Source organism: Anser anser, assembly GCF_964211835.1.
Source record: "Anser anser genome assembly, chromosome: 21".
Classification (NCBI taxonomy): Eukaryota; Metazoa; Chordata; class Aves; order Anseriformes; family Anatidae; genus Anser; species Anser anser.
In genome coordinates this window covers 11,826,157-11,845,883 of record NC_139742.1, presented here as the reverse complement: position 1 = coordinate 11,845,883, position 19,727 = coordinate 11,826,157, and the positions used below count along the sequence as shown (strand labels likewise).

Below are 19,727 nucleotides of genomic sequence, written 5' to 3'. Positions count from 1 at the left end.
TATTTTCACATTTTTTTGCAGTAAGGATGAACATCTGGCAAGACTTTATTTTGTATTTTCATACAGATGTATGTGGGGAAAACCAGTAGGTCAAGTGAGATTTTGGTGTTTAAAATAACACAAATGCTTTCTTGTATATTGTTTAAGAAGCCACTGGAAAAAATACAAGTTGTGTGCTCATACTTCTTCAGCAAGTCTTCCAAACATGCTGAAAAATTTGGAATTTCAAAGGCAGAATGTCAAACTGTATCAAAACAATCCATTTGTCTAGCTCTCATGGCTAAACAATTCCGCAGGCATGCTTTCAGGCTGATCACTTCTGTACTACTGCAGTGAACTGTCTAGATCCAAACTGATTTTTTCCAAGGGTTTCAGCAGAAAAGCTGTGTGTAGGCGGCTGGCACTGAACAGAGCCCTTCTGTGTCACACCTGGAAGACTTTTTCTAAAGCCGTGTTTTGCAGAGTTGTCTTCAGTTTGTGCATCAATTGAACTCGGCAAAGCCGTTCCCATCTAAAATTAAACAAGTTGGTCTTCTGGCAGAATGAGTAAAGGGGATTTATTACTAATATTCGCCTAACTGGAGTTCACATACCATTAGTAAGTTCTGACTGGATCTGTGCAGCACATCACGGTTACCGTGGGGCACCCCGCACAGCGCGTCTGACCAGGCTGCTTTCAAAACGATCCCCTAAAAATAAGCAACTGCGGGAACAAACAAGGCTCAACAAAAATGATTGGGCCCATTAATACCGTGAATTGACTGTGATACTTCTGCTGGGTGAAGCAGCGTTCACCGTCGCCCATCTGGTTGTGCCCGGCGCTGCATTTTGGGGGCTGTGGGGTGCTCATGGGGGGCTCACCGTGCGCTGGTCTCTGCAGCTGCTGCCCAGTGCTTTGCAGAGACCACGGGGCTCCTGGGCACGTGTCTGTGTCATGTAAATCATGGAGACTTTGGAAGACTGCTGAAGAGGTCACTTTTTCTGCCTCAAGGCAGCGGCAGCTATGTCTGCCACGCGTATGAGGTGTCTGATCCTCCCGGGATGGCTGCGGAGCTGGCGCGTCCCCGCCTGGCCGGGCTGTCTGTGCCAGCGCTGCCCCGGACTGCCTCTCGCACAGGGCGTCCCCGACCTGAGCTCTCGCCTCTGTAGCTGAAGCTGGCCCTGCCACCACAGCGATGAGGAGAGCCCTCTGCAGCATCTTACAGCACCAGTGACTTGCTGCTGTCCCCCTCCCGTTCTTACCCTTGTCACTTGTAAGCCGTGCAATCTCAATTCTTTGTCATCCCTCACTGATCGCTTTTTAGGGCTTGATGTTGTTCCATAGTTGCCTTCATCAGAAGGAAGATTCATTTCCTATAATCAGGTGAAGCTTGCTGCATAGGCCTGTGCTTTCCTGATAGTGAAAGCACAGGGAGCATAGATTTACAAATGCAACAAAGAGTTAAGTGTCCTTTTTATTAGAATGGTTGATCAAGTGAGTTTTCTCTCCCTTATGCCCCTTTAAGTCCTATTGTAGCTCTTTCTATCGTTCCTTACCTATAGTCTGTTAGCTGTCCTAGGTGCATTTGGGTCTTTTTTTAAAAAAAAAAGTACTTTTTAACATATGTAGCTACATTTAATGTTCAAATTTGTATCACGTGAAGGATACTTGAAGTCACTGATAAATGCCAATAATCTATTCCTGCTTTTCAGTGTTTACTTCTCAAGTAAAATTCTTAAAAAAACAAAAATAAACCAACAACAAAGAAAAAACACAGCAGAATATAAATATTACAAGATACTGTTTTAATGTGCTTCAGTAGACAGTACAGACTTGTATAAAAAGGCAGTGACTGCGGTTGATCAGGCTTCCACATTTAAGCAGAACGCTTTCTGTATCTTTACAAAGTGTCCAGCATGAACGCAGCTTCCATTGAAGCTGGTAAGTGACAGGGAGGAATAAGTCAGTCTGCGCTGAATTTGGGTCATGATTGTTTTCCCGTATTTAGAACAAAAACACAGCCTTGAAAAAAGCTGTGTTCGTGCCCTGTTATAAGATCTGCTTTTCTACAGGGAATGCTTATTTTATCCAGAATTTACTGCTTTGTAAAACATTTAATCTTCGCAGCAGCTGTCAGGTGGCAAAGCATCTGTCTGGGCCTGTGCTCACGAAGGAGTGTGACCTGCTTGTCCCACAGCTCTTGGCGAGGTGATGGCAGAGCCATAAACCCGCCCTATGGCCAGCGGTAGGAGAACCTGAATTCAGTGCTGCTTCAGCAAGAAGCATACGTCCCTCTTGCCAGCAAGCCCCAAGCAGTACGAGTGCAGTCTCTCAGCTAGCTGGTCCGCAGTTTGCATTCATTGATCAGTGAGTTGATAGAAATGAAAACCCACCGACAGCAATGAATGTTGAGTGCAGCCATTAGGTGCTGGGATGCGAGCGCCGCTCCTGCGGGCAGCTCCGCTCTTCCTGTGCTTCCACGTGGGACGGTCGGTACCGCAGCCATCCCGGTGTCAGGGCACACAACTCTTTCAGGGCTTCTTGTATCTCGGAGACTCCTGGGAAGTACACTTACACAGGGAGAAGAGCAGGAAAACATTCTTCACTTTAGAAACAGCATTAAAAATACAGGATTTCGTTTCTTCATAAAGGTGATTTTGCTTGGTTACTCCACTTAGGCTACAGATCCCTGCTGTCAGGCATATCGATTTTGTAATCAAGACCACTCTTGACTCTGTACCACAAGGGCTTGAGTCCTACATCTGATGTGGTCCAGCTGGGACGGGCAGGGTACGGGGTAGATACTGCCGAGATGCCTGGGCGTTCACCTTTCCTTTCCTTGGAAAGGAAGGCTGTTTTCTTGCTGTCGCTTTACAAGCAGGCAAACATGAGTTGCAGGAGCAGCTGGACCTTGCTGGGAGGAATCCAGTCCACAGCCAGTGTTCCCAGTGAGCAGCTGCTGAAATTGAGCACAGGTTCCTATGAGCAAATGAACTGACATTCCACAGCTTTTTCCAGACGAGCTCAAGTTGCCAGTCCAAATGGAAAGGAGGTTTTCCTCCTGATCTGGCCTATATTCTGCTATTTTGAACATATACCATACCCAGACTTGTTTCCAAGCATGCCATATGCCGTGGACACATTACTGCTTTTGTGCTGCCCATAGAAAACCTTCCATTACTCAGTTTTTTTGCAGAAATTCTGGTCTAGCTCATAAGTCTTTTTGTTTATTGTTGCTGTTAAATAGAAAACAACCATTTTTTTTAACCAGTTCATTTTTGGAGAAGGTAGGGAAGTAGAGCTGGAAAAACTCAACCTCTAGCTCTTAATATAATCTAAATCATGACCTGTTAATAGCAACCATATGCGAAAAACTCTGAAGGTTCAAGCTTTCCATTTAAGAGAGGGTTTGTGATAAACCTCAAGGTACAGTCAACGGTCGATGGTTTTTTTTAGTTCTCAAACTCACCGACAGCGTTGAATGTTCACTGAAGCTATCCAAAGACGGCTGTGTACATGCACTGTACATACTTTCCATGCATATGTTTTCCATAGACTAGCAGTGGAAACACTGCTGAGGGCTGCACATTCTTTATTGTAAAGTCTTAAACTGCAAGTATTTTAATTACGAAATGGAACCATGCGGACTAATGAATAGCAGAAGTGTAACACTACTGTTATCGATGCTAGCTTGACTTAGTGGTTCTTAAACCAGCTTCGAGTATATCTGAATCACAGTTGTGAAAAAGCCCTCCTCCTGTGGATGTGCACGCTGTAAATAGCATCACTAAGGTTTTTAAAGATGTTTCAGATTCCTTTATAAAGCTCACTTAAAAAAAAGACACCTGTAACTGTAAATCCTCCCAAGTGTGAGGAGGAGGGATCTATTTCTTAGTACGTGATGTCTGTCTGTGGTCCTACAGCTCATGTCCCCTTTCTTCTCGACTGTGGTTTCTAAAAGCCTTTCTCTGTGCCGTTGCTCGAAGGCATTCAGGTTCGCAGCGGCTGCCTGCTGAACCGAGGGGACCCCTCAGAGGCAAGAGCATCGCTGGGCAGAGCTGCTTGAGCGAGGCGGGCGCCGGGCACGCTGCTGACTCCAGGGGGATTGACTTCACGCTAACACGTTTTTCATCTTGGCCGCAGCGGAGGTGACGTTCCCAACCTTGCTGATGGGCAGGCAGCACAAAATCATTTCTACCTCTTGCGGCTTGTGCTTGCTTGTCCGATATTCTGAGCTACTTCCTACGTGCTGCAGCGAACCCGCAGGTACATCTGCAGTTGTCTGTGGCAGCTGAAAGCGTGGAAGGGCCTCACTGGCCCCCAGGTGAGTCTGTACGCTCTGGGCAAGCTTACAGAGGCACTTGGTGTTGGGCTTTGTTCAGAGCCTGATTCCTCCCGTTTGGTGGCAGTCCATCAGCCTGGTGTTAGGTGGCTTGGGAAATCCTGCCCAAAGTGAACAACTGCCTCAGAAGTCTTTCTGATTCTCAGATTGTTTTTAATACTATCGAGAGCGTTACTGGAACAGCTTTTCCCTTAAACTGTGAGTTTTAAACTGAGTATGTAAATGTCTGCCTAAGAATGTACCGGTCAGAATACCTGAATTGTGTTATCTTCTTCCTGTAAAGTGGAAAAACGGATTTATTCTCCTTAGATTTCTATATTGCATTCAGTTACCTTCACTTTTTCCACCTGGCTTCCATGGTTTGAAAGAGAAATTACTTGCAGCTTGTTTGTTAAAAATGGAATCTATTGCTTTATCTGAAATAGCTGCTGTAAGTGAAATGGAGCCTGCAAAGCCTGTAGGAATGATTTCACTTTAAAATTCTGTAGACTAGCTTTTAATTCAGTGTTTTCTCTTGTCCTAGGGACTGAGTCTCTCTCTGAATATCCTGAGCTGATACATGTAACTTAAAAAATAATTTTCTTATACCGAATAAGTTGTATCTTTGAGAGATGAGCTTGTTCATAGAATATAGCTTGTAGACTGCACTTAAATGGACTGACTTCAGCGGTACCATAAAACATCAACTGATCCTGAAAATTAAAGAAATTCTCTGAAAATTAGTCTCACCTTGTTCCTGCAATCTTTTTGGAGTGGGAGCTGGTGGAATGAACAAAGAACATTTGCATTAATAACAAGCAGTGATCGACCTCAAGTGCTGAGCCCCGTGAGTGCCTGAATGTGAAGGGTGACTACAGGTGGTAGGTACAGCATAAAGCAGGGAACCAAGTGCAAACCAAGCATGAAATGGTATGCATGTATTACATAGAGAGGCTGTTCCTCAGTTCACGTCTTCCTCCTTTTGTACCTCCACTGACCCTCTACCCGGTAACTGTCGTCATCTCATTTCGGAAATGGAAAGCATTTTTTTCTGAACGCTACAAACAGTGTGCATATTATTTCTATATTCTGGCTGCATGCTCCCTCCCTCTTGCAAAGTTCAAAGCTCTCAATCAGCTAGATTTTGGTCAGAATCTGAGATGAAAAAAATATTCCCCAGAAACAATGGAACTGGGCAATGTGTGCAGGCTTGGGATGGACAAATGAAATTGTTACAGGTGTCCTTTTGTAGGGGATTTCTCCTCCAAACTGCCTACAGAATCCATTTTCTCGTTTCACTGACCAAGTGTTTTCTCTCTCCTGGTGTGTGTGTGTTACACTTTTATACGGAGGGTATGTACGTTGTGTAAGCACACTCGGAGGGTCACCCTGTTACTGCAAGGGCCATCTGGCAATGACAGCAACGTGCACGACCAGCCTGGAGACCGGATGCTCTCCTATGTAGTCCTAGCGTTTTCTCTTACCGTTGCTCAAATGATTGCTTGTATCCTATCACACAACGGGCTGAGTCACTTTTCATGCCATTTCTTCCCTATTTTGTTTCCCTACTGAGGTGTCTCACCTGCGTGCTTAGCGGAAGCTTCGTCAGTGGGGAGCGAAGCAGGAGCTGAGCTGGGTGAGCAGAGGGCAGCCTCAGAAAGCTGCTGCTGAGGGGTTGTTGCATGAGCCTACTGCACGACATTTTTTGCAAATTTCTTTTGCATTAGCATAGCAAAATTGTTGAGATGCTGTTGTGGTTGTACTTTGTGCTTGTCTGGCAAACCTCAGAAGTTTGGAAGCTTCATTATCTGCACTGAATCTCGAACTCACTTTCCTTTCAGACTTTCTTCCTAGCAAGCACTGAAACCAGCCCATATTTGACAGTTGCCATCTCTATTTCTATTATTTTTTTGTATAGTGTTACGGATCTCTCTTGTAAATCGGGGAGTGTAAAAAAATAAAAATAAATTAACACTCCCCTGCCCCTCAGTCATGCTTTTACAGAAAGTGAGCATGGCTCTTCAACAAGACCACCTTGAATCCTTTACTAACTTCAGCTGAAACCAGCCAGGTGGGTAACGGTCCTCCCTGAGAGTGGGTTCCTACAGAACCGGTGGCAGTCAGTGTCTTGGTGGGGAATCTGTTCAGGAACCTGCTGAGAAGCAGCAGTGTGCGTGCACCGCTGCACAGGAGAATCCACACCTCTGGAGGTGCCTCAGAAGTGGAAAAGGCACTAGGGGGACCTGACGCCTTCCCTAGGTGGTAACGGCAGTCAGCTGGTAGCCACGACCCGTGGAACTGCGGCAGGGCTCACTGATGTAACGATACAGATCGGGGGCAGAGCGCTGCCAGAGCAGAACTGAAAACGCTGCAGACTCAGCACGTGGGTTCTCTTTGAACCTGCACTGGAGAGAACGGGTTTTTGTATGAAGAAAACTTTCCTCAAAATGTGCATACGCATCCTGAAACAGGTTAATTGCGTAAGGTCTGGTGACAAGATTTAGTTGGTTTTGTGGACGATTCTGATACTCTGTGTATTTACGGTGCCTGAACAATTCTTACACCCTAACCGAACCCTTCTGTCACTTCCTCACAGCAAGACTTTTATTTAGAGCCTAGCAGGAATCCTAGCAGCACTGCCCCAAGTGCCACTAAACAGGTTTACAGTATGCAGCTGGTAGTAAAGCAGCTCCACTTCTCCAAAATCTCTCCTCTGCTGGGGTTGCTTACGAGAGGTGCCCCAGGGGCGCGCGGGATCAGCGCCGAGGCTGTGCCCTGCGGCTGTGCCCTGCGGCTGTGCCCTGCGGCTGTGCCCTGCGGCTGTGCCCTCGCGTGGCGCGGTGCCAGTGCCCGTCTGAAGCATTTATGGAAAAGCCCTGCATAAGCATGTTTGCTTTGTCCCGTAACCAACTTTGATTGTACTATAAACATGTGTTTGTAGAGGTAAATTACTTCAGTGTAAGCATGCAAATACACCTTAATGACACGGGGGGAGATAAGGATGCAATCACCGGCGGTGTTTTTAGTTATTGCTATTTCACTGGAATTTGGGTACGTGTTTAAGTAGCAATGCCACTGCCAAACGCTTCAGCATCAGCAGCCTTCTGCAATTAGCACTGCACGGTTTTATTTCTCTTAACTGTCCAGAAGCTCGCTGGATTACTACTTGACAAGTCTTGTGATAATGTGAAATCGGGACAAAGCTACCAATCTGTTCCGTTCGCCCTTTTAGAATATAGAATATGTTACGATGCCGATCCCAGAGAAAACAAACACAGCTCTTCTGGGACCCGAGAGAAGCGCGACTAATACCTGTTCCCAGTGATTTAGGGGGGACTTAGGTTATTTTGATCTAACTGTGCATCGACAAACTTGCCGGTGGATGCAGCATAACCCTAGACTTTTGGAAGGTGTTTGACTTAATGCTGTATGGCATCTTAGACGGGTATGATATAAATTTGCTGTGGCGAATGTTAAAAGGATTAAAAAATGACAAACAGGGAGGTCTCGGTGTAATTCTAAGTGGGAACTTGACCAAGTGATGCAGTCCTGTTCTGCTAAAGGCTACACTAGAGAGATCACTAAACTGGAGAGGTTTCTGAAAAGGTAAGTGGAGAGCAAATTAAAAAATCAAGAGACTTGGCAGCCTCTGTTCGGCTTAGGGTCAGGATCAACTTGATCAACCCAGCAGTGTGCATACGGTGAGCAAAACCTCACCTACAAAGGGTCCTTCAGCGTCAGAAACATAAGCAAGGCATCTCTGCAAGTACAGAACAGCGTGCTTCAAATCTGCAACTCTCTGCTCTAAGAAGGAAACTGTTCCAGTTGTTGTCAGTGGTCCAGATGGATTATCACTAGGAGTATTTGAAAACTCTTGCGCTCTGTTGAGAAGAGCTACTCCTCTTCATACGGGTTGTTCCAGGCAAGCCCTATGCCCTGCTGTTCAAATGGTGCCGAGGTCTGCACCGTTTGTCTGGTCCCGTTTGGGAGCTGGGGATGTAAGCAGCACCTCAAGGGGGAATGCTCAGAGAAAACAGCAACAAAATCCTCAAATACAAAATAGGTGCTTTGGTTATTCATGGAGCAAAGCTGCTCGTTCAGCCAGTAAAGGTATTTGATTATCTTGAAGTGTAGCTGCCTTTTGATGATAACCTACCAAATCTGAAAGGGGAAAAAATGCAGACACTGAGGTCTTGAGCGGATGCCCATGAAGATTAAAAGTAGAATAAAGCTCTCTGAAGCAAAATGGTGGAGGGTAGGGAATTTTGTCCTCTCTGTTAATATCTTTACCTGCACAAATGAGCCAATTAGAGCGCAGCAACGCTGGCTCAAGCGTAGTGGTGTATCTGGTTTTGCAGGGGAAATGCAGACCCTTGAGGCTGGGTTAAGGATACATGCAGGAGAAACTTGCCCATGTCCTACAAATCATCTCTTGTCTTCCAGATGTTTTTCAGCTCCCCCTCTCTGTTTCTTGGTTTCTGTGCATTCAGCAGCAGTGAATGAGTTTTTGTGAACTGTCCAGCATCCCTGTGAACTCTTATCTTATCCCACATCTTTTAAGAGAACATTTGTTGCCATGAAGATTACTGTCAATATTAGATTCATTGTTAGGATTCCTGAGATTCTTCTCTATTAAAAATGAACTCCTGCCATTGTGCTATGCTCCGACACATCTAATGCTGGGTAAGCAGCGTCTGTAGATATAAACAACCTTGTCTCCGTTGGTATATCAACATGCTAGTGATTCTTCATCACTGAAATATTTGTCCTGCACCGCACTAAACCTAGGACATTGTTATTATAATGGTGGTGGTGAATTTAAGATAAGCACTTCCTCAGAAGACACTGCTATGCTGAATGCTCTTACTGACTGATCTGTGCTGAAGATCACAAAGATCTCCCACTCGTGAATTTAGGCGCAGTTCCACTGACTCGGTTCAGGAAGGAGAGCGATGATTGTAATTACAACCACTTGAGTCTGCTACCAGTGCAAGCATCAAGCCTGAGATTGGTTTCTTCCTTTCAGTATTTTTAGAATCTACTGGCCCAGTTGTCGGTACGACAGTTGTTAGCAAAAGCTACTTCTGTTGGAGAGAACTGACTTCTTGCTTTCAGATGGGAAATGGTTGGACTTGGCCAGGCTTATTGGTGGTAGTAGGGAGGGCAGAAAACGCTTTCTGTCCGTAGACACATCTCAGCAGTCAAATTGAGATACATTATACACTTCAGAAAAAAATAAGGGTAGCTGGAGATTATGTGAATTCCAAAGACCAGGACTCTCTTTGATATATCTTTAGTTTTTGATGAGCCAGCGCGTGCTGCAAAGTCTGCTTTGTGCGAGCTCTTCCTGAACGTGGTGTCTGCAGTGAGATGTGTGTCTTACACGGAAACATCCTGTGTTTCGATGTAAGGCAGTGAAGCAATGCCCAGGAACTGCATGTACGCTTGACAGATACAGAAAAATGTCTTGCAAAGCAATCAGCAGAGAAATTTAAAGAATTTGTTTTGTTTATATGGTTTAGTCTTGAAAGACTATATTAAAATGTGATCCCTGCAACAGAAGGTCTGTTCCTAGGTAGGGACACCTCAGAGGTGTCTTCCTGCAACGCAAGCCACATTCTGGCTGTTGCAATGTACCTGTGTTCACACACTGATCATACTTAAAAATATAAAAATGCACATTTTTTCATATGCTAATTAGGACTTTCATATTTCACGTACTCTATTGGAATATTAACAATTCTAGCTGGATAAACCTTAGATTATCTGCTCTGGAGGCAGTATGGATGGAGAGGGATCAAATGAAGGATTTGCTTTTCATAATCATGTCTCTTCCTGATTCATTGATAGTTTGTCCTTTGAAGATAATTAGTTTCTGTTTTTCAGCTACATAAACCAGCAGTTCTCAGCTGATACAATTCTAGGTTTGCAGTTCTCAACAAAAACACCTCTAAATTTCACGGGTTTTGGTTCAGTTTAGACAGCATGGCACCTCTGAGTCAATTTTATTTTGCCATCTTTCAGGACTCCATTTCAAGATACATTTAGTACGATAAAGATTTTACTTCTAATAGCCCTAAATAACTAAGGCAAAGTAAATGACAGTATGATGAGCTGCAAGAACATACTTAAACATCCTCCCCATTCTCCTCGCAGCCTATTCTTACAGCTTGGCCGTGTCTGGTTTAGCTGGAAATGTGGCGTTCTCTTAATGAGAAACGTCTTCCTCAGGAGCTGAACGGGTGCGGTGATCTCATTGAACTTCAGGACGCTGGCTTCCCAGTTGTGCTTTAGGTTATTCCAGTTTAGCCTCCGCAGGTACCGTGAGGCTTCAATGCAGTGCTCCTTACGCCATCAGGAAAAGAAAAGCACCGTTATCGGATCCCGTGCCTGCTCTAACTCACACGATGAATGAACTTCCTCAGTTTCACTGCTCCTTGTTCAGGTTTCCATACCAAATTCCTTCAAGCTTGTTTATGAATGATCTGAACTACAGCGTGCAGCCACAGCATTGACTTTGGAGAACTTCAGCCACCGGATACCTCAGAATGCAAGGACAGCCTTCTGTTATCTAGCGAGGTATTATAATACTACAGCATTGTGCGTATCGCTGATATCTCTAACTTGATTTTCTGTTTTTAGAGAAGATTCCGAAGTACTTTTACATTGGGTATACTGTTACTGCTAGAAAAGCTGATGGGCGAAGGAAGCAAATGGATTTCTCTCTCGATTCAGATTAGGCTGTCTGGAATTCAGAATGCAGTTCCACTCAAACTTGCTGTTTTGAAAGATGCAAATTCTGGTAGCGTGCCTGACTGCTAGTCAGTTATTGGCCAATAACACTTCCCTTCCCTAAGAAACTCTGCCTGCAGGGATCGTGGGCCCTTTCAGTTCACTTCTTAGAAAGAAAGAAAAGATGGAGAACTGCTGCAGGGCGCCGTTGTGAGACCAAGGATTCCTTTCTTGCTGTGCTTTAGTGTCCGTTTCTCACTTCTCCACTCCCACATGAGAGAAAAAAGAAAAGGACACATCTAAAACACACGTTGACAACTGGAAAAGCCAGTGCCCTTGTTACTCTTGTCCTGAGCCGGGGTGCAGCAGACAGCCGCAGCAGCCCTGGGCATTCGTTGCTTCTGGCGTGCCCAGCCCTGGGTGCCACGTTCCAGGACCCGTGGCTTCACAGTCGTTGAAGGCTTACCAACTTCATAACCGACCCTCTTTACAATTTGGAAATGACCCCCGCCTGCCTGGTTCTCGCCATTTGGCACTACTTGTTTACTGCTCCTGTTCTAGCATCTCCTGCAGCTGACGCTGGAATTGGAGAGGGTGCCTAAAGCAGCAGTACGGTCAGCCAGGGTCGCCCGCTGTCTGTGATGCTCTTCTTCCACTGCTTGGGTGTGCTGCTCAGCTAGAGAGCAGCGGTGCCTTCGTAACTGTTCTTCGGGTGTTAACATTTAAAATAGAAGCCTCTTCAAAGGCTCTTGTAGAACAACTGAGTATAATTTGGGGGTGGGTGGGAAGACACTCCCTTACATCTGGTGACCTGGCACGTATCCTGCTGGAAGGAAGACCTGCCCCCCTCAGGTATTTAATTTCTTTGCTTTTGTGTACTTTCAAGTATCAGACGATGATGGGTATGCCATCCAGGTGAGCAGGACTCGGCCATTCTTTTCAGACTTGTAGACTTAACCTATTTAAACGTAGCCATTCTGTGAAACACAAAGGAGAAAATGTACGCATCTTCATTTAGAAGGATGATCTTTGGGTAACGTCACCCAAGTACTACTGGTTTTTATCTTCCCTATAAAATAAATTGGTCCCAGTGTGCTGAGATGCACATAAAAGTTTGAATATGGAAGTAGCATGAAATTCAGATGACTCGGTAGAACCAGCTTCAGAATTTTGAAAAGACTGGAGTGGATTTATGGAGCACAGTTTATGAAGGAGTAACATGCTGGCGGTTTTAATCTCTGAATCTTAATCTGCTGGCTTTGTTTTATTTTTTCGTGCTCTTTTCTACGGTTTAATTCTATTACCTGTCTTTCTCTTGGGGTGTGATAAGAACAGAACTGTTTCATGCCACAGTTATCAAAGCACAGTAACGAGCCACAGACGGTAGATGATGAGTCTGAAATGTGTTTAGTGTACTGCTCTTTGAGTTGGGGATGCAACAATCGCATCATTATTTTTAGTTTTCCTTTTAAACTCAATTCATTGGTATTTAGAAAATATTTTCTAATACTTTAAAGTATACCTTCTTTCCTTCCCTCTTCCGTGTACTTTCACTGAGAACCCGGTGTGTTTGCATATCTATGTTTCTGTAATTGCCTTCTAACTGGGACAATTAAGAGCTGTGAGAAGAGAGGGAACCTGTCATAAAAGCAGATTTCCATTTGGAACACTTTGTGGTTTCCAAGTGACAGCACAAAGCATGGGTGGACGTACTGCAATAGTATCAACATTCAGACAGCGAGACCCTTGTGCTCAAACACGTAAATGCAGGTTTTTGGAGGGAAGGCTGCTGCTGTTCTCAGGCTGAGCGATGCAAACCACTGCTCTTGTAAGGGCACCACAAAGCTCACAGAGAGGACACAGATGGAACAGCCTCGCTCTGCTCAAATACTTCAGCATGTTCTTCATTTTCAGAGTATAATGCTGAAATACTGCATCTATCCACTGGGTACTGAAGGAAAATATTATTAAGTAGGGCAAACAAAGCTGAAGCTAAGCTATTATGTATTTCAGCTTGCTTAGTATTTGGCATGTGGACCAAATGCTTTAGATTATAAGGCATAAGCCGTTCAGAACCTTAAGTTATTTTAAAATTAAATGGATGACAGACACAGGTCTGCTGCACGGATTTGATTTTCTTTGTGTATTAGTAGAAGTAGTAAGCAATGTCTGTAAGTATCTAATAAAGCTATTTTCTGCTATTATAGAAAGGTTTACTATGAGAAACAGAACTGACACAGTACTACATTTTCAATAAAACAAATTGAACAGATTCTCAGAAATCTAGGTCACAGTAACAGATGACCTATACACGGTCCTAGTTTTTGATGCAACTGTCTAATCTGCTCTGAGAGTACTAGCCAGACATCATTCCTAATTGACCTTGATATTCAGTGAACAGAAAGAAAGCTAAAGCCACATGATATTTAAATCTTCGGCAGAAAAAAATATATGACAAATCTGAACGCATTCTTTTATACCTGGAATCTATCCTTGTACTGCGAACCTTATCTGCAACAATGCTGATATCTTAAAAAATCTGAATTTGGGGCTCCACCTGAAGCAGTCTGAGCACAGCCGTTCCCAACACCTCGCACGGCTGGCGTTTGGGACCGCTGTGTGACCGTATCCTGGACTGTGGTTGCCCGTCGGGCTCCCCCAGGCTCCCGTGGGCGTACAGCGCGCTCCGGCTACGTGAGAGCGCTCTCGGCCCTTGGGCCGGTCAGCTCGGCTCGGAGCACGATTCCGCCGAGCACAAGGCCGGTGGTACGCGGAGGGAAGGCCCTGCAGTTATGGGAATGGAACCGCTGACACGGGGCCCGGGAACGCAGTGCGGCTGTGAACGTACGCCTCTGATGGAATTGGAAATTACGGTATGTGTGGTCAAACCCTGACCGCCTCAGTTTGCGGACCCCACTCATCCTTTTTGTTCGTGACGTCCGACTTTAGGGCCTGCTGCAAATAATGCCACATTTACAGGCTTCCTACGTGTGAGAACAGAGGGATGTGCGCTAAGATAAATGTATGGTCTGCCAGTGAACCCAGAAGAAACTAAGTAATAAAGCCTTAAATGGTCACAGGACAAGATATTTTCCAAGAAAATATTAAGTTCCTTTAGGGAACCGATTAAGAATCAGTAAAGGTACCGCAGAAGGTTTTGGGCTGATGACCTACAGTTTGCTGGACCTCACTAGCTCTGTTGTCACGTGCCTGCGTTTGGCAGGTGACGGCGTTGCTCCCGTCGTGCCGGAGCTGTCGCAGGAAGCGCAGACGATGCCTGCCGGCGTTAGGAGCAGCGGTGCGTTGTGCTGCGAGGCCTGCCCCGAGCTGGCGGCAGTACCCCCGGCAGTACCCTCCAGGGAGACGTGTGGGTGCGCTGCGGGCAGCTCCGCGCCCTTTCGTTTTGGCATCCCAGCCCCAAACTTCTCCTGTCCTCGACTGCATTTTGGCATCTCATCTCAGACAGCCGGGAGTTTTTGTGTGGAACACGGGTTGAGCACAGGTCTGAGTAATTTGCTGTTGGAAAACCAAAGTGATGCGATTGTAAGAGAGCCGAGACTGAAAACTCGTGGTGATTGTGCTCAAGTCCCTCCTTGGGTTATGGGGTCGGGGCAGCTGCCGATGGTCCAAACTTTCCAGGCAGTACAGGGAAGCTGAGGGTGACTGAAGTCTGTTTAAGAAGTGTTTTTACTAATCTACGTGCCAGTGCTGCTGCGTATGGCGAAAGGATGCCTTTATCTTATCTGTAATATGAAAATACCTGATTGCTGTCTTCTGAGTTTTTTGTTTGAATCTTGCGTGATATTAATCGATAGTACGGTTTTGAAACGATCGTAGCATCTGCTGGCTATTACTGAGATAAAATGAAATTCTTAAGATTCCACATTTGTTAAATTGCCAAGTATATTGCTAAATTTGGGCATACCTGGTACATTTTTATTGGCAGCTAACCCTGTAATGCAGTATTATATATTAATAAATCCTCAGATTATATACGCTTTGGTATTTTGCAACTGCTGCAACTTCAAAGCCTGTTAGTAGTTAAAAGGTTTCTTCTTTTTTTTTTGAGTCTTCATAAACTTTATACTGGAATAGCTGTAAGTGGAGTTGGGAAAACTGACTTTTGAGTTACCCCGTACTTCTGCGCGTAGTTCAAGAAAACCTGACCAAACAAGATCTTCAACAGCTATCAGCAACCTTTTCTTATGTGCGTGACGGGGATTATTCTGATGTCCCAGATGAGTTTACAGATGTTTACAGCCAGGAGGGCATGCCTGGACATTCTTTTTACGCCTATTTTGATTAGGCAGAAACTCTTTTTGCCAACCTCTAACAGTATGTTTTCCACTCAAAGTCAAATGCCCAACAGCTATTCAAACTGAGACACCTAATTGCCAGGGCAGAACAGAACTTCAAGCAGATTTTCTTTTTAGGAAGCAATTTCAAGAGACTTTAACTTTTTTTTTTTTTTAATGTTTTAAAATCAGCCTACTGATTGAATAACCAGTATTAGTAGTCATAGAGGCAACGGAAAAGGTTGCTGTAATTTAAGAATACAGTGGTATTTAATCTAAAAGTGCTTTGTTGGTAGATGCATCAGTATCCGTAACTTATAACAGAAATCATCTGTACTGTTTTCATTCAGAGGCTTCTTTTTGATAGGTCCTTCTGGGTTTGTAAGTACCATGAAGAAAAAAATTAAAATAGCTTGATTGTAATCTACCCTGATTCTTATCACCGAAGTTTAACTGAGAAGTAAAACACCCAAAGCCATTGTACTGCATTAGGAAGAGAATTCAAGGAAATTGTATAATCATGCAGACAGAACTGATTCCTGTGAAAAGTATTTACATTCCTGTTTGTACTTCTAATGCCCTGAAACAGCAGCTCAAAGTGCTACGTGCTGGCCCTGCACATACAGGGACATTTTACCTCAATTTCACTAGCATTACAGTAGAGAGGGCTTCACGTTTTTCAAAAGTCGTGTAGTATTTCAGTCATCCAGACTTTTTGCTCCCCTATATTGCCAGAAGGAGCACTGGAGGCACGTCCTTGTCTGCCTGCTGGGCTGGCGCAGGGCGTATCGGCAGGCCAGGGGTCCCCACCCGCCTCCCCCAGGTGCCGCGGAAGAGGGCCCTGCTTGCCTCACTTCAACACCCTTCCCTTTTTCGCTGCGGTCACAAGGATTGCATTGATAAAGCACGCTTAAGAGCAGCAAACAGCAAAACCCGTTTTCTCTATGCGGTGATGCTGCAGCTCGGGGCAGAAGCGTACGTTTCCCAGCTGTAATTTATTACAGGTCTCTATTTTGTCTTTTCCCTGGGCGAAGGAGAGAGCTAAGGTATTTCTGCTGTGCTTGCGGCCGTACAGCAGAGATCTGCTGGCTCCTCTTAAATGCTGGAACCGAGAACTGCATCGGTATGCCCGAGAACGTGGAAAGCCGTGACATCCAGTTGGAATGGGTGTTTGCTGATGTTCACGGGTACGAAGATTTATGGAAGATCACGAGGAGCAGCCCCAGCCTTCTGCCTACTGGTAAAGGCTGAACCTACCTCCCCCCTCGGCGTACAGTTAGGGGCAGGCTTCTCATCTCACACAACCTGCTGGTTGGCTTTCTAATCTTTATAATTTCTGCTCATTGGCTCCAGTCAGAGGATTAAAGCCCAGTCTCTGAGGAGTTTTTTTTTTTGTTTTTTTTTTTTTTTTTTTAAGTCTGAAAGACTGGGGGGTGGGGGGAATAGGGGAAATAGGAAGTACGAGACACTAAGTATTTTGTTTTCCTTATTTATTGTGGTATTTGCCAGGCTGACCCGACTGAACAGCATCCTCCTACACGCCTGACGGGGCGAGGCATGCGGTGAACTTGCTGTACCTTCAGGATGGAGCCAGCGCTCCAGCTCCAGCCCCTTCCAGCTGCCATTAACATGAGGCAGCACATCTCGGGCTAGACATCAGCTGTCTGGGTAACGGATCTGCGCTGTTTATAAACACCGAGGCTTTCTGTCATCAAAATTCCTTCCCCCCCCCCCCCCCCCCCCGTGAATTCAAACCTCCAGCTCGGCCACGCTCCTGCCTGCCAGCCCACGGGGCAGGCACCGGAGCTGAAAAGTAACCGTACGGACTCACGATTTGATGTACCGTGACAATAAAGCTTTTATGACATTCTAGGTGGTTAAAAATGGCAGTAAGGAGCTCTGAAACATGGCACGGTCGTGTTGCCTCTCCGTGACGGCAGACCTGCCAATAGTGCATCAAAAGCCGTAATTTCCTGTGCACTGAAGCCCCCTGTCTCTGCTGCCTTCAGCTTTGTGTCCCCCGGCTTGTGCCTGTGTGCTAACAAATCTCTATTGTCCAGCGGGGCGAATAGCGGCTGGGAGCAAAGAATTGCTGTCTGGTTTCTATTCAAATCCAGGTAGTCAGATATATGAATGGACTTTCTCGAACAGCCGTGCGAACAGCCTCTGCTCTGCACGGAGCCTCCAGCGCTTCCCTAGCTGGGGGGCTGCGGCGAGCAGAGGGATTTTAGAGGCATTTTAACGCCGCTCTCGGGGGGTGACACCGGGAACTTGTAAAGCTCGCCGCCCCACGCTTCCGGACCCGAGCCGCGGGGGCGAATCGCCCGCTTAGGAACTTTCTGAGCTCGCCGCAGGATTCAGCTCGCGGCACAGCCCCGCTGCTTCTTCGCGGCTCAGAAACCGCTGGGAAAAGTTCGGCGGCCCCGAGCCCCCCGCAGAGCCCGAGCCGGCCGGGCCCTGGGGCGGGAGGCGGCGGCGCGCAGCTCCGGGCCGGGGCAGGACTCGCGCGGCGGCTCCGGTGCTGCGGGCACCCGAGGAACGGGGCTGCCCCCGGAGCCGCACCGGGCCCCCCGAGCCGGGCCGGGCCGTGCCCCCCGCCCCAACTGTTGCTGCCCGTGCCGGCGGCGCGCACAAAGCCGGTGGCGGCGGGCGCCCTGCCCTGCGCTCCCCGCGGGGCCGCCGCCTTTGTCCCCGCCCGCCGCCCCCCGCCGCCGCCGCCGCCCGGTGGGGCCGGGGCCGGGTTCCTCCCCCCTTCCCCCCTCCCCTCGGCTCCCCCCGGCCCGGCCGCGCTGCCCGGCGGCGGCGGGGACCTTCGCGCCCGCCCGGCCGCGCCGCGTCGGGGCCGTCCGCGGGCAGCTCCTGCGCGGAGAACAAAGGAGCACGTGCGGGAACGGCACCGGCGGGCAGCCTCCCGCCGGGACGGGCTCCCCGTCCCGGGCCGCGCCCCGCCGAGCGGCCCCGCGCCGGTGCCGGCCCTTACCTGGCGGCGCCGTCCCGCGCTGCTGGGGCGCTGCTGGGGGCGCCGCGGGGCCCCTCGGGCTTTGTCCCGGCGCCGCGGCCGGGAGGCGCCGTCCCGCTCCCCCCCCCCCCCCGCCGTTCCCCAGCCGGGAGCGGAGCGGAGCGGGGCCCGGCCGCGCGCGCGCGCGCGCACACGCGCCGGTGCCGCGCCCGGGGTTTGTCAGCGCCGCGGGAGCGCGCGCGCACGCAGCCGGGGCCGGGCGCGTCCCCGCTCGGCTCCCGGCGCCCCGCAGCCCCGCGCGCGCCGCCCCGCCGGGCCCTTATAGCGCCCGCTGACGGACAGCGCCGCCGCCGTCACGCGCGCCCTGCGCCCGCGCCCATTGGCCCGGCCCGGAGACGGGGAGGGGCCGCCCCCCGCCCCCCGCCCGCCCCGCCCCGCCCGGCGCTGTTTGGGTGTCTGGGCCGCGGTGGGGGGGGGGGGAGCGGGGGGCGGCCGGCGGTGCCCCGGGGGCTCCGTCAGCGCCGTCACCGCCCCCACCCGCGGCCCCGGGCCCCCCCCGCTGCCGCCGGGAGCCGCGTGGCGGGCGGGGCCGCCCCGGGCGGCGCTGCAGCCCCGGGGGGACCCGCGGGGGTTTGGGCTTCGCCCCCCGGCCGTCGCCAGCCGTGCCGTTCCCCCTCACGGGGACGCCGTGCCCCGGGGACCCGAGCTGCGGGCGCTGCGGGGCCTGGGCTGCCGGTGGCCCCGTCAATGAAACGTCCTGCGGGGGGGGGGGGCGGGGGTTCGGCCCCGCCAGGCCTCGCGCCCCTCGTCCCGGTGGGCTCCCCGCGGGTGCGGGCCGCACGGGGGTGGCGAGGAGGTCCCTGCGCGGGGCGTTTGCCGGCACCGAGGGGGAAGCTGCTGCAGAAGCGAGAAATTGGTTCCCCGGGTTGTTCCCCCGGCACCGCCTGGGCCGCCCCCCGCCGTGGTGCTGGGCTGCTGCCAGCGCCCCTCGCAGCGAGCGGGGCCGGGCACGGCTCCTCGGGGGGCTGGGGGCCCCCAGGCCCCGCGGCACCGAGCGTCAGCTGCCGGAGGGACGGGTGCCCGCAGCCGTTTCCCCTCGCACCACGCCGGTTTATTAACACGCTGACCACACGGAAGCCGCCCCGGTAACGCGGCCCGGGCCCTGCGGGATCTCCCAGCACGCGGCTTTGGGACGTGCCGGGATGCCAGCACCAGGAGTCCCTCCCGCGACAGGAGCGCGGGTGGCGAGAGGCCCCTGGCCGCGTTCCTCCCGTCACTTCCCGCTGAATCCCCCCCTCAGGGGCTGGATAGATGCACAAATGGAAAATGAGATGAAAAAACAAATGACAGTTACGTGGCAGTCATCAAAGGAGAGGCGATTTGAAAAAAAAAAGGCCAATGCGGTGCTTTAGCGGTGACCCCGGCTCCTATCAGCGCTGT

The 19,727-nt window shown here is 49.1% G+C and overlaps 1 protein-coding gene and 1 long non-coding RNA gene across 6 annotated transcripts in view; one reads left to right on the top strand and one right to left on the bottom strand.

Moving 5' to 3' along the window:
• NR6A1 (nuclear receptor subfamily 6 group A member 1) overlaps positions 1 to 19,727 on the top strand; it is an 86,871-nt gene that overhangs the window by 18,421 nt on the left and 48,723 nt on the right. The window lies entirely within an intron of this gene.
• On the bottom strand, positions 1,552 to 18,551 carry LOC310884847. Its single transcript, XR_014574431.1, has 2 exons — positions 18,309 to 18,551; positions 1,552 to 2,939 (listed from the first exon to the last, which is right to left on the bottom strand). It is a non-coding gene; the product is annotated as an uncharacterized lncRNA (long non-coding RNA).